We start from the raw sequence: 14,688 nt of genomic DNA, 5'->3' as shown, positions 1-14,688 counted from the left end.
AAGATGTTGCGATATCCACCCGACTACTTCTGCACAAGATAAAACTGGATATTGGCTAGCAACCTTGTAGAATTTGGACCATTTAACATTGATATACACTTCCCTATCCTCTAGGCAATCCTCCATGCCAATGACAGATCGTAACCAAGAAACCACATGCATGTGCCATGCATGCCAAAACTAACAAGGAAATCATACATGAAACTCGGTACCTGCAAGCAAAATCCATTGTAGTTGATGATCCTGATGTCCTCTTGCACTTTCCTGCTCTTCCTTTTCCTTCTTACTCCAAATCCCAAGTATGCCACACTCCTCCAAGAATGCTCCAAGAAAACTCTAAGTGTCTAAGAGTATGAGAGAGAGAGAGTAGAAAATGACAACTCCAAAACTGAATTGAAAAAAAGCTACAAATTGATCCTCATAAGTCTTTTTACTAATGAGGCCTCTATTTTCTTCAATTTTCCATTGCTTTCCTTCATTTTCCTCCTCACATGCAACCTCTGACCTTTCACCTTCCTTTTCTCCTAATTTCCATTATTTTCATAAATAAATGCCAATTAATGCCACTTTGCCTTGCCAAAGCCTTTGCCATTGCCTTTGCCAATTTCCATAGACATAAATTAATCACAAGTGATCCCCATCACTATGTTTTTTGCCCAACATTCATCTTGGAATACCTGTCCCGTGACCATGGTTACTATTTTGCCTTTATTAACTTTATTACATGGATTTTTTACTAGGGCTATTACAGAACACTCCCCTTCAGGGGAACACCATCCTCGGTGTTCAATGACACCTACAACGAGCAAGACTGTTGAAAAGCAAAATGTACTACCCGTGGATCGTTATAACTCAACTCGTTGCAATATTTACAATGAACAACCTGCTGGAAACCAAACCAACATGACAACCATAATGACATGACACCCATATCGCTTATTGGAGCTTTATAACACAACTCATGGTGGTATTTACATCCATATACATATACCAAAATACCACACCAAGAATATGCCAAAAACATTCTCTCAACCAACAAATAGAGAAGGATACATAGCCCGCATCTGATTTTCCATCTCCCATGTAGCTTCATCGGGCCCAAATTGCTTCAATTGCACTTTAACCTGCTCGATTGCTTGGTTTCAAAGCATGAACATCTTTCTCTGCAAAATTCACTGAGGTTCCAGGTGGAATTATCCTTTTGGTTCCAATTGCAATATAGACCAGTCAATCACATGATCAACATCTTTAACATACTTCTTAAGCAATGACACATGGAAAACATCATGGACTTTCACTGTCAGAGGTAGTTCAAGTCGATAGGATACTGGTCCAATCCTCTAAAAAACCTTGAAAGGTCTGAAAAACCGAGGTGCCATCTTGGCACGTGATCTAATCCTCAAGGAGATCTTCTTGGGCTTGATGCACAAGTACACCTGTTCCCCAACCTAAAAATCCCTAAACAACTTGTTCTGATATGCATAAATCTTATGTCTATCTTGTGTTTCCTTCATATTCTTCTTAATTACCTACATTTCTTGTTCCATCTCTGCCAACATGTCTGGTCCAATCAACACCCTATGGACTGGATCACTCTTGTTAGCACTCCGTAAATTTCCAAACGCTGAGGAGAGAAGTTTCAAAGGTAACCACAAAACCACTTTTAGGCTAGAATCTAGCCCTTCTAGCCTTGCAGATGGCTCTCTCACTTGGGTTGTTCAACTAATATGATATTAAGCTAGGTATAATGCTCAATAGTTTTGATTTTCAAAGGTTTGTTGGTAAGAAAGGAGACAGATCCATTCGGCATGGAGTCATGTCAAATTGATTATTTTTCCAGTGATAAGATGAAGAGAGAAAGGGTTTTTCCACAGGGGCAAGGTAGATAGTCTTGGTGATGGAATTAATTCGTTGTAGGAGGGTGAGTGTGAGAAAAGATGGAAACAACAGAAAGAGTATCAAACTGTAAATAAATTATAAATGTTGTTTTAAGAAGAAAACATTGATCACTTGGTAAAACTAAGTTAGAACACCTTTTAAATGAATTTTGAGATAAACATATGGTTCTTCCAAGCATGAAGACATACATTCAAGAGATGTAAAAAACATAAGACAAACTTACAACATGAAAGAAGCACAACACCATCAAGATCTGACATAGGAATCCCTGCAAATCACCTTTTATCTTTCATTCACTGGCAAATTTTTTTAGAAAAGATATCACATACACAAGTCTCTTTCTCTCCAATCTGACCAACCTTTTGCTCAATTACATTTACATCATAAATAGACAAAAATCAATCAGTTCTAACCTCTAGGGGTCGAATTCCTCATTTGGATTACTGTTTCTAATTTCTGCAAGGAAAATAGAACTGATTGCTAGAGTCTAGGAACTGCACAACTAGATCTTTTTTAAGCACTTTATGTTGACTTCTCAGCCTCAAAATGAGTTCATGAGTTATTGATGGCTTTATCAACATTACTAACACTTAAAAAACAAATTACATGATGTTTTGACCAAGATAAGTCAGTCAAACAAAACTATGTCTGGAAGCGCATTGCCAGCGCTGGGCAAACTCCAACTTCTTCATAAATGCAGAAGCGTAGGGCAAAAGTGCAACGCTTGATGTTTTAGATGTTTTCGACTGGTTCCTGAGATGCTTGATGGCTCCAACACCTACATATGGACACCATCCCCTTCAGAAATTTTGCTTTACCATATAATACGTCAAAATCTGACGAATCTTCCTGTAGGCAAAAATGCAACGCTTGCTTCAGAAACACAATGCCATCTTCTTCTTATGGTTTAAGTGGTGAGGATGTTTGTAGACAAGTTGCACACATTGATGATGATACTAACACTGTAATGACCTTATCATATACCCCTTTCAAGCTTCCCTTCCTAAAAAATGCCAAGTATCCACCTTCACACCAAAAACCCTAAGGCTAGCCAGGGCACAAAATGCTACACAACTGCTTCTTCAAAATAGCTTCAGAGTTCTGACTAGATGTGGCTGCTAGAGGAAACTTTGTGCAAAAACATGTCATTTGGAAACCAACCCTACAAACAAGAATACTTTTTAGGTAAAATCCAAAAAACAAAACTGTGCTACTTCACCCTTCCAACATTCAAATTTTGTCTGCCTCAAGAAATACGTCTAATATGCCCCTATCTTTCTCTTGCAATTCCTTTAAATATTGTTTAGTGGCTCTTAGTTCTTTCCTCATAGATAGGTTTTTCCTGCATACATTCTTCATTTTCCTGTGAAGTGGAAGGGATTTGCTCAACATATATTTGGCATCATCCATGGTTGGGTGATAGATGTCCATAAGATCACTCCATTTCTTCCTCATCCTTTCATCCTGTTGCTTGAGTTCATCCATCTCTCTGTGAGCCTCCTTCAGTTTCCTTCTCAACCTATTAAAAGTGTGTTTCCCCTCATCTACCTCCATCTTCTCCTCTTGCACTATCTTCTCTTCTTGGATTTGAAGCTTCTTAGAAGAGGATCTTGTAATCCTAGTTATTGGTATTTCTGCCTTCTTAACATATTCTTTGATTACTTTCTCTTTGCCCTTGGACTTGACAACAAATGGTGTAGCTTTAACCATAGGCACATCTTCACTAGGTTGAGTTGTTTTTTCTAAAATAGCCTTCTTTAATTTCCTATTTTCTTATTGCAACTGTACAATCATGAAATGGGCCTTCTTCAATTGTTCTTGTAATTCTGCTATCTCCCTGACCTTATCATCAATCACCTCAACTTCTGGTATGGTATCCATGGTCTCGAATGTCTGCTCCAAGGGCAACTTTTTGGCAGCAGACCTAGTGAGAGGTTTCTTAGAGGCAACCACCACCTCTGGAGAACATTGTAGTTTCTTGCCTTTCTTCTTTCCTGTAGACTGCACTATAGGTAAGGGCCTCTTCACTTAGCTTCCAACTGGTGATTAAATGTCCTTTATCAATACTAAGGGTGTTTCCTTCTTGCTCAATGGACTAGTTGGCAAATCCTCCACTAATTTTGAAGAATCAACAAATGATTGCCATGTTTGTTTTCTTTTGGTCAACTCCTCGAGTATTAAATCTTAATCAAGGAAAAATGGAAAAGGCTTGGTTCAACCTAACTTTTTCTTCCCTATACTTTATCTTCCATCTTGAAAAGACTCCTAAATAGATAAAAAGGAAAATTTAAGGAGCTTTTTCCAATGAAATGCATTAAGAGTCTGAAGTGGTATTGATAAACTCTTCCAAACCTTCCCTCACATGTGAAATACCTCTGAATAGCTTGAAAAATCTTGTTGTAATTTTCCAATAGATACTCTTTAGGCACAATTGACCCATACTCCTTGTCTTTGTGTTCAAGTTTTAAAAAATCTCTGTAATGGGTGATATCAAGGGGAATTCACTTGAACTATTGTCCCCCCTGGAGGGGAATTTCTATTGCATATGTTATTGTTACCTTAGTGACTAGAAAGGTAAATGTTCCAATCTTAGCCTCCAATCCATCAAAACTTTTGGCAAACTCCTTAGTCAATTGTAAATTGTACCCTTCAATCTTTTCACAAAACCTCATACATCCCACTTGCTCAAAAGCCATTTTGATTGCTGGTTCTGAGTTGATATATAATAAATCTTGTGGTTCAAAATGGGCAATAGCACCTCCCTTGTGCTTCTTTTCGTCTAGAGCTGACATGATTTTGTTTTGCAGCATTGAATAGTCTAGGGTTTAAGGAAAACTTGTTTTATGCAACACTGTAAGAGTAATGACACTAAGGACTCTTCAAGTTAAGCAAACTCTACACAAAGGACTAATCAACAAAACTTTCTTCATAAAAACCCTAAAACAACTTGCAATTTTGATATTGGTGGAAGAAAATTTATAGGGACAGGTGCAACGCTAAAAACGTAGCGCACAAGGCAATGAGATTTCAAATGCTTCTTAAGCACAAACAGTTAAGGAGGGAGGCTTCAATTCAATTTGAACATACGACACATCTTTCATATGGAAGCTCTACAAAGGAAAATGTGGTCTTGGTTAGGTCAAATGCATAAGATAGAGGATTGTGTGGAAGCACAAAAAATTAGGAATAAGCGTAGCGAACGGAGAAAAGTGCAGGGAAATACAAAAGCACAAGGATGAATTAACTATTTTTGTAGGCTTTCTATGCTTTTGGCTGGCTCATGCATGGAATTTAGAATTCATTCACGACCAAGGAAAAAAATTAGCTCAAGTTTGCATGTAATAGGCCTAGTTAAAAATCCATGTAAAGATATACAAGACCACAGTCACGCGACACATATTCCAAGATGAATGGTGGCAAAAAACATCCTAATGGGTGTTCATTTTGGTTATTATGGCTAAAGGAAATTAAGAAGGCAATGGCAAAGGCTTTGGAAAGGCATGAGCATGAGGCATTTATTAACATTTTATTTATGAAAATAGTGGAAATTAGGATAAAATGAAGGTGAAGGGTCACAGGTTGCATGTGAGGAGGAAAATAATGGAAAATGAAGAAAATAGAGGCCTCATTAATAAAAAGGCTTATGAGGATAAGTGGGAAGGCTTGGTCAGGGGAGGACTTTTGTCAGTTCAATTTTGGAGCTCCCTCTCTCATACTCTTGGACACTTAGAGTTTTCTTGGAGCACTCTTGGAGAGTGTGACATACTTGGAGTTTTAGAGCAAGAAGGTAAAGGAAAAGCAAGGAGGCGCAAGAGGACAGCGAGAGCAACAACTACAATGGGTTTTACTTGTAGGTACCGAGTTTCATGTATGATTTCCTTGCTATTTTTGGCATGCATGGCACATGCATGTGGTTTCTTGGTTATGATATGTCATTGGCATAGAGGATTGTCTGGATTGACAGTGGTTTTGCCTAGCCTTGCCATTTTTTGGATAGACATGGTGTTGTGGGTTCATTTCTTTGTTTTTCCAGTTGGTTCTCATGTTTCTTTAGTTTGGGTTGAGTTACTAGTTATTGGATCCTTGGTTGGACAAACGCTCTGGAAGCCTTGTAACGGCTTGGGTTGAGTTACTAGTCCTAGAGCCTTGGTTGGACAAATGCTCTAGAGCCCTGTAATAGCTTGGGTTGAGTTACTAGTCCTAGAGCCTTGGTTGGACAAACGCTCTGGAGCCCTTGGTGGGTTGAGTTACTAGTCTTGGACGCATGCATACCCATGCTGTGGGAGCGTCCAGAGCATCTTGGACGCATGCATGCCCATATCAAGGGAGCGTCCTAGAGTTTAATGGTTTAAAAACTAAGTGGGACACAAGGGATGGTTACATGAGAGGTTGGGATGGTTCCTGGGAGTCTTGTTGCTGATGTGGAAGGTCTGTATGGTGTGTTTCCGTCGGTTTCACTTCCTTAAGGTGACTCAGGAGGTCGAATCATACCATAGTAACTTCTCATCACATGTTTACCACAATTGGACGGTTACTTGGGTAGATGTGAGAGGAGGGTGTTACAGAGTGGTATCAGAGCATGGTTCACCCCTCGTACTGGATAGGCAATGTGTTGGTCATGCATTCATGTCAGTTGCATATGTGTTCCTTAAGCTTGTATTCCATGTGCTTGTTGCATTTGCATGGTGTTGATCATGGTTGTAGTGATGTCGCCATGTGAAGGTTGATGGCGTTGTTGTGGAGTGTGTCATCATGAGTGTATAGTTGTATGTGCATTTTTTATGCATGTCAGTGTCTATATGTTGGTATGCATGCATTGTCATGGTTATGCTTATGCATGTATAGTAGGACATACATGCATTGTGAGGTCATTGTATGAATTTTAGGCCATCATGATGTTGTTGGTTGTTATGATGCTTATGTATTGGTTGAGATAGAGTAGGAGATGTAGATCACTGGAGCGAGATTGCAACACTAGAATTTCGGGTAAAAGTAGATCATCATACAGGTTTGTATGGTGGGCATGCAGGTATGTGGTTAATAGTTGTTATAATAATTAGGGTTACTTATATACTTGTCATTTTATTGTTGTTATGGTTACATGTATGATAAATGCTAGTTGATTAGTGTAGTCATAAGCACATGTTTCATATAGTCATGAATGATAGTAACCTGTTGTTGTATGCATCATGGTCATATGCATGATGGTTATGTTTATTGCATTAAAGATCTTGATGTTACACGTATCATGCTATCCTGGATTGGTCTATGCAGATGATTATGGTTATGGTATTCAGGTATGAGTCGACTTATTTGTGATAGTGTGTTGTACTAATCTAGACTGGTTGTGCATATGTGATTGTTATGCATGAATGACCATTGTTTATGAGCTTATGTTGTGAACATGTTAGCTAGTTATTGTTATGGATATGATGACCTTGTTTATGTTTGATTTGATATGTTGTGAAGTTATATTGTGCTAATATAGATTGATATATCAGACAAGATAGCCTCCTCTAAGATACATTAAGGTATGAGTTTTCTTATGTCGTCTATTTGGTGTTTGAATGTTTGACTATAGTGTTTATTTGGCGTTTGAGTGTTTGGTGTCTATTATGTCGTCTATATGTTGTCTTAATGTTTGATTACTTGAATGATATGAGTATGTGTTTATAATGTGACTAAGATTTTGCGCAATTGCATTTCCATCATAAATAGAAAAAAAAAATCAATCAGTTCTAACCTTTAGGGGTCGAATTCCTCATTTGGATTACTATTTCTATTTTCTGCAAGGAAAATAGAACTGATGCTTAGAGTCTAGTAACTGCACAGCTAGATCTTTCTTAACCACTTTATGTTGACTTCTCAGCCTCAAAATGAGTTCTTGAGTTAGTGATGGCTTTAGGACAATTATTAACACTTAAAAAACAAATTACATGATGTTTTGACCAAGATAAGTCGGTCAAACAAAACTATGTATGGAATCGCAACGCAAACTCCAACTTCTTCAGAAATGCAGAAGCGCAACGTAAAAGTGCAATGCTTGATGGTTTAGATGTTTTTGACCGGTTCCCGAGATGCTTGATGGCTGCAACACCTACATATGGACGCCTTCCCCTTCAGAAAGTTTGCTTTACTATATAATACCTCAAAAGTCGACAAATCTTCCTGTAGGCAAAAACACAACGCTTGCTTCAGTAACACAATGCCATCTTCTTCTTATTGCTTAAGTGGTGAGGATGTTTGTAGACAAGTTGCACACACTTATGATGATACTAACATTGTAATGACCTTATCATATACCCCTTTCAAGGTTCCCTTCCTAAAAAATGCCAAGTGTCCACCTTCAAATCAAAAACCCTAATGCTAGCGAGGGCACAAAATGCTACACAACTGCTTCTTCAAAATAGCTTCAGAGTTTTGACTAATGTGGTTGCTAGAGGAAACTTTTTGCAAAAACATTTCATCTGGAAACCAACCCTACAAACAAGCATACTTTTTAGGTAAAATCCAAAAAACAACATTGTGTTAGCTCACCCTTCCAGCATTCAAATTTTGTCTGCCTCAGGAAATAGGTCTAATATGCCCCTATCTTTGTCTTGTAATTCCTTTAACTATTGTTTAGTGGCTCTTAGTTCTTTCTGTAGAAATTCTCACTGTAGATCATCTAATAATGCAATATACTAAAGCAAAATACTTGATCTACTTCGACAAACAAACTTGCAGAAGCTTAATCTATTTTGAGCAAGATCAAATAGAACACATATAACAGAGAATGAGAAATCAATCACACATGAACACGGAAGAATACTCTGGGGAAAGCCTCAGCTAAAATCCCTGATCTCTGTATTATCATACAAGTGGAAATATCTCTGAATTACACAAAGCTTTAGCTCACAAGCTATCCAGCTCTTAGTACAATCCCTCAATGCCGCTCATAGATTGAATAGACACAACATATGCCTTCCCTCAGTCCTCCAAGCCTCCTATTTCCTTGTGTAGTTTCTCCTGGGTCCTCTCGCTGCCACCAGTGTGAATTCACCTCTCACACAACTCACCAAACTCTGAAATAACTGCGCAATCCTGAAGGAGATAATTCCTTCTACATGGATGAGTTTCCTATATAGGAAAAATCCTCCAACTGATAATACATTGTCCTTTCGTCTGATCTCAACTGGGTCTCTGACTGAACTGACATGCATGAGTTATTTATGAGAGAATATTCAGTTACCTGAAGTACACTAGTTACATGCATGCATGCATTAACTAACTGAACTCACAATCAGTTCCACAAACTGTTGGAACTAATCTAACTGGACTTAACTCAGTTAACTGAGCTAACTAATTACAACTCAAAGTACAACTCATCCCGATCTCCTTAATTAAGGGATAGCTTCTTCAATCTAAGGGATAACTGTTGCATGTTTGCACATAGACTTCATGTTTGATTTTCTCCAACTAATTAACTCAAGATGAATTAATTAATTATTTTTCAAACAGCTGCTAAGATCAAATTCGAATTTTAATTCTCAATTTTAGTTCAGGGACAAACTAAAATTGTAATGTATCCCGAAATGATATTTATAGCAATGCTATTTTTAGCATTTCTCTTTTATCATTCCTTGTTGCTATTTCCAACACTGGTACCTAAAATGCTATTTATAACATTTATTGTTGCTATTTTCAACACTCCCTCTCAACAAGAAAGGAATTCAACTCGAACTCGATCCTGGAGCTTTGGAATGTTCTGCATGCAACACTTCTCCCTAGTGTTGTTGCTCCAGCAACTCTAAAAATAAAAAAATATCCAACCTGAATCAGAATGATGCCTCTGTCATCAAAGTCTCTGACTGCTATTGTCTCTGTCGACTGAAAAACTATGCACCTTTGTGCTCTTCAGTATCTGATTGCTCTAGCCTTTGTCACTTTGATCTTTGACTGCATCAATCACACTGATTCCTCCAGCTGCATCCATGCTGCTGCTAGTCCTGTCTCCCAGCACTGCATCTGCACTGCACCTCCTCTCATCATGTTGCATCGTGCTGCCCACTACTGCACTACAACTCAGTTACTGAGAAGTAAGTAACTGATCTCCCAACTGACCTCCCTGTTGGGCTAGAAACATCCTTTGATGCTAAAGCTTCCTCTGCCGCTCCATCCGCATTTGTCTCTACCCACTCAGCCAGTCCTGCTACTCCTCGTCAGGGCTCCCGTAGCAAGGTCTAATCAAAGAGGCTAGGTACCTCAAGGATCCTACCCCTATTTCAGCCTTCTTGGGATTATCACTCCACATCGCCCCACCTCCCACCTGGAGGTATGGATGCATGTGATCCCTCTGCCCACTTGGATCAAAATTTCCCCCTACTGGAGGTCTCTGCATGAGTGGATGCCTCCACTCGGTCTCCTCTCGGCTTCTCCAGTTGTGGCTGCTCCACAACCTCCTGAAGCTGCTTCACCAATTGTGGCTCCTCCACAATTGTCTGAGACTTCTTCTGGCGCTGCATGTTGAGAGGTAATGTACTCTCCCTCTCAACCACCAAGTCTCCAACAGTTGCCTTGCTCCTCAAGGCTTTGCATGCATCTTGAACCTCAAGAGCATACAGGTTCTTGACTTGTGAACCGATCTGCTTCACCTGTCTCGTGGTGATGTGTCTAAGGAAAACCTTTCCCTTACTGAAGACTACATCATAGCCTTTGTCCTCCAGCATTGCGATCGATACCAAGTTCTTCTTCAGTCCTGACACATACTTCACATCTGTCAAGGTAATGCGAGCTCCATGCTCCCTCTGAAAAGAAACCATGCCCACACTTGAAACACTATACTTTTCATCATTACCCATCGCTATGAGTATCTTGAGGTCTTTCTCCTCCAAGGTACTGAACAGACTCTTATCGTCAGTCATGTGGAATGAGGCTCCACTGTCAAGAAACCAACCACAACCCATCATCGATGAAACCATGCATGCAATGAGGGTAAAATCCAATTCGAGCTGAGAGGCCAATGCCTCACCTTCAGATCCTTCCTTGGATCCCATCTTGGATTTCTTCAATGGAAAATTTGTTGCATAATGGCCCACCTCATGATAATGAAAGCATCACACTTTCGATTTGTCAATCTTCTTCCCACCATGGGAAGAAATCGATTTGGAATGAGAATCCTTCTCCTTCCCTTTCTTTGCCTTACTCGCTAAGGCGCAATTTTCTTCATCCTCCTTGGATGAAGAACCATCTCTAGTGCTTCTCCTTATCTCCTCCTGCATCAAATTCGACCACAATCGTTCCCAATCTGGCAGTTTCTCTCTTCCATTTACTGAGTCTTGGTAGCTATGCCAGCTCTTAGGAAGACTGAGGAGAGCAAGACTCACCATGTCATCATCGGCTGTCGTGATCCCTACACTTCCAAGCTCATCCCTGTAGGTGGTGAGCTTGTTCAGATATGTAGAGATCATGTCGCCCTTTTCACACTTGATTTTCTGAAGCTTGTCTTTCAGAACTAGCTTCCTCTGATCGTTGTTGTTTTGATATAGATCATTTAGTGTTTTCCACATTGAAAATGGTGTCTCCTTCCCATGGAGACTCGAGACAATGTGGTCTCAAACTCCCTCCATAATAATTTTCCTCGCTCTAGCGACACATTTCTTCCATTCTGCCAATTCTTGGGCATTAGCAGCTATTGGATTGGGGACTTCTTGATCAGTGAAGTCTTTCAAATTGTTGTCCTCTAATACCGCTTCCATGTGATCCTTCCAAGCTATATAATTCGAGCTGCCATCCAGGGCATGCTCGAGTCTCAAACCGTTGAATGCCATTGGTGAAATTTGAGATGTGATAAGAATTCGAATTCTATAATCAGGAACTTCAAACTTTGAACTTCTCCCTTCTTTATATATTGTTCTTCGCTTTGATCACCTTTGCTCCGATACCATGTAGAAATTCCCATTGTAGTTCCCCTGATAATGTAATATACTAAAGCAAAATACTTGATCTACTTCTGCAAACAAACTTGTAGAAGCTTAATCGATATTGAGCAAGATCAAATAGAACACATATAACAGAGAATGAGAAATCAATCACACATGAACTTAGAAGAATACTCTGGGGAAAGCCTCAGCTAAAATCCCCCATCTCTGTATTATCATACAAGTGGAAATATCTCCAGATTACACAAAGCTTTAGCTCATAAGCTATCCAGCTCTCAGTACAATCCCTCAATGCTGCTCATAGACTGAATAGACACAACATATGCCTTCCCCCAGTCCTCCAAACCTCCTATTTCCTTGTGCAATTTCTCCTGGGTCCTCTCGCTACCACCTTTGTGCATTCACCTCTCACACAACTCACCAAACTCTAAAATAACTGCGCGATCCTGAAGGAAATAATTCCTTCTGCATGGATGAGTTTCCTATATAGGAAAATTCCTCCAACTGATAGTACACTGTCCCTTCCTCTGATCTCAACTGGGTCTCTGACTGAACTGACATGCATGAGTTATTTATGAGAGAATATTCAGTTATCTGAAGTACACTAGTTACATGCATGCATGCATTAACTAACTGAACTCACAATCAGTTCCACAAACTGTTGGAACTAATCTAATTGGACTTAACTCAGTTAACTGAGCTAACTAATTACAACTCAAAGTACAACTCATCCTGATCTCCTTAATTAAGGGATAACTTCCTCAATCAAAGGGATAATTGTTACATGTCTTCACATAGACTTCATGTTTGATTTTCTCCAACTAATTAACTCAAGATGAATTAATTAATTATTTTTCAAACAGCTACTAAGATCAAATTCGAATTTTAATTCTCAATTTTAGTTCAGGGACTAACTAAAATTGGAATGTATCCCGAAATGCTATTTACAGCAATGTTATTTTTAGCATTTCTATTTTATCATTCCTTGTTGCTATTTCCAACACTGGTACCTGAAATGCTATTTATAGCATTTCTTGTTGCTATTTTCAACACTTTCCTCATATATAGGTTTTGCTTGCATACATTGTTCATTTTCCTGTGAAGTGGAAGGGATCTGTTCAACATATATCTGGCATCATCCATGGCTGGGTGATAAATTACCATAAGATCACTCCATTTCTTCCTCATCTTTTCATCCTGTTGCTTGAGTTCAATCATCTTTCTGTGAGCCTCCTTCAGTTTCCTTCTCAACCTACTAAAATTGTGTTTTCCCTCATCTACCCCATCTTCTCCTCTTGCACTATCTTCTCTTCTTCGATTTGAAGCTTCTTAGAAGAGGATCTTGTAATCCTAGTGGTTGGTATTTCTGCCTTCTTAACATATTCTTTGATTAATTTCTCTTTTCCCTTGGACTTGACAACAAATGGTGTAGCTTTAACCATAGGCACATCTTCACTAGGTTGAGTTGTTTTTTCTAAAATAGCCTTCTTTAGTTTCCTATTTTCTTGTTGCAACTATGCAATCATGAAATGGGCCTTCTTCAATTGTTCTTGTAATTCTACAATCTCCCTGACCTTATCATCAATCACCTCAACTTCTGGTATGGTATCCATGGTCTTGAATGTCTATGCCAAGGGAAAAATTTTGGCAGCAGACCTAGTGAGAGGTTTCTTAGAGGCAACCACCACCTCTGGAGAACATTGTAGTTTCTTGCCTTTCTTCTTTCTTGTAGACTGCACTATAGATAAGGGCCTCTTCACTTAACTTCCAACTAGTGATTAAATGTCCTTTATCAATACTAAGGGCGTTTCCTTCTTGCTCAAGGGACTAGTTGGAAAATCATCCACTAATTTTGAAGAATCAACAAACAATTGCCATGCTTGTTTTCTTTTGGTCAACTCCTCCAATACTAACAACTTAATCAAGGAAAAATGGAAAAGGCTTGGTTCAACCTAACTTTGTCTTCCTTATACTTTATCTGCCATCTTGCAAAGACTCCTAAATAGATAAAAAGGAAAATTTAAGGAGCTTTTTCCAGTGAAATGCATTAAGAGTCTGAAGTGGTATTGATAAACTCTTCCAATCTTTCCCTCACATGTGAAATACCTTTGAATAACTTGCAAAATCTTGTTGTAATTTTCCAATATATACTCTTTAGGCACAATTGACCCATACTCATTGTCTCTGTGTTCATGTTTTAAAAAATCTCTCTAATGGGTGATATCAAGGGGCATTCACTTGAACTATTGTCCCCCGTGGAGGGGAATTTCTATTGCAGATGTTATTGTGACCTTAGTGACTGGAAAGGTAAGTGTTCCAATCTTAGCCTCCAATCCATCAAAGCTTTTGGCAAACTCCTTAGTCAATTGTAAATTGTACCCTTGAATCTTTTCACAAAACCTCATACACCCCACCTGCTCAAAATCCATTTTGATAGCTGGGTCTGAGTTGATATATGAGAGATATTGTGGTTCAAAATGAACAATAGCACCTCCCTTGTGCTTCTTTTCGTATGGAGCTGACATGATTTTGTTTTGTAGCATTGAATAGTCTAGGGTTTAAGGAAAACTTGTTTTGTGTGACAATGTAAGAGTAATGACAATAAGGACTCTTCAAGTTAAGCAAAATCTACACAAAGGACTAATCAACACAAACTTTCTTCATAAAAACCCTAAAACAACTTGCAGATTTTGATATTGGTGGCAGAAAATTTATAGGGACAGGTGCAATGCTAGAAACGCAGCGCACAAGGCAATGAGCTTTCAAATGCTTCTTAAGCACAAACAGTTAAGGAGGGAGGCTTCAATTTAGTTTGAACATACGACGCATCTTTCTTATGGAAGCTCTATAGAGGAAAATGCGGTCTTGG

The sequence above is a fragment of the Pinus tabuliformis genome, chromosome 8 (genome assembly GCF_031772625.1).
Source record: "Pinus tabuliformis cultivar Carrire ecotype Pingquan chromosome 8, CPIR1, whole genome shotgun sequence".
In the NCBI taxonomy this organism is placed as follows: domain Eukaryota; kingdom Viridiplantae; phylum Streptophyta; class Pinopsida; order Pinales; family Pinaceae; genus Pinus; species Pinus tabuliformis.
This window is presented reverse-complemented; position numbering follows the sequence as displayed.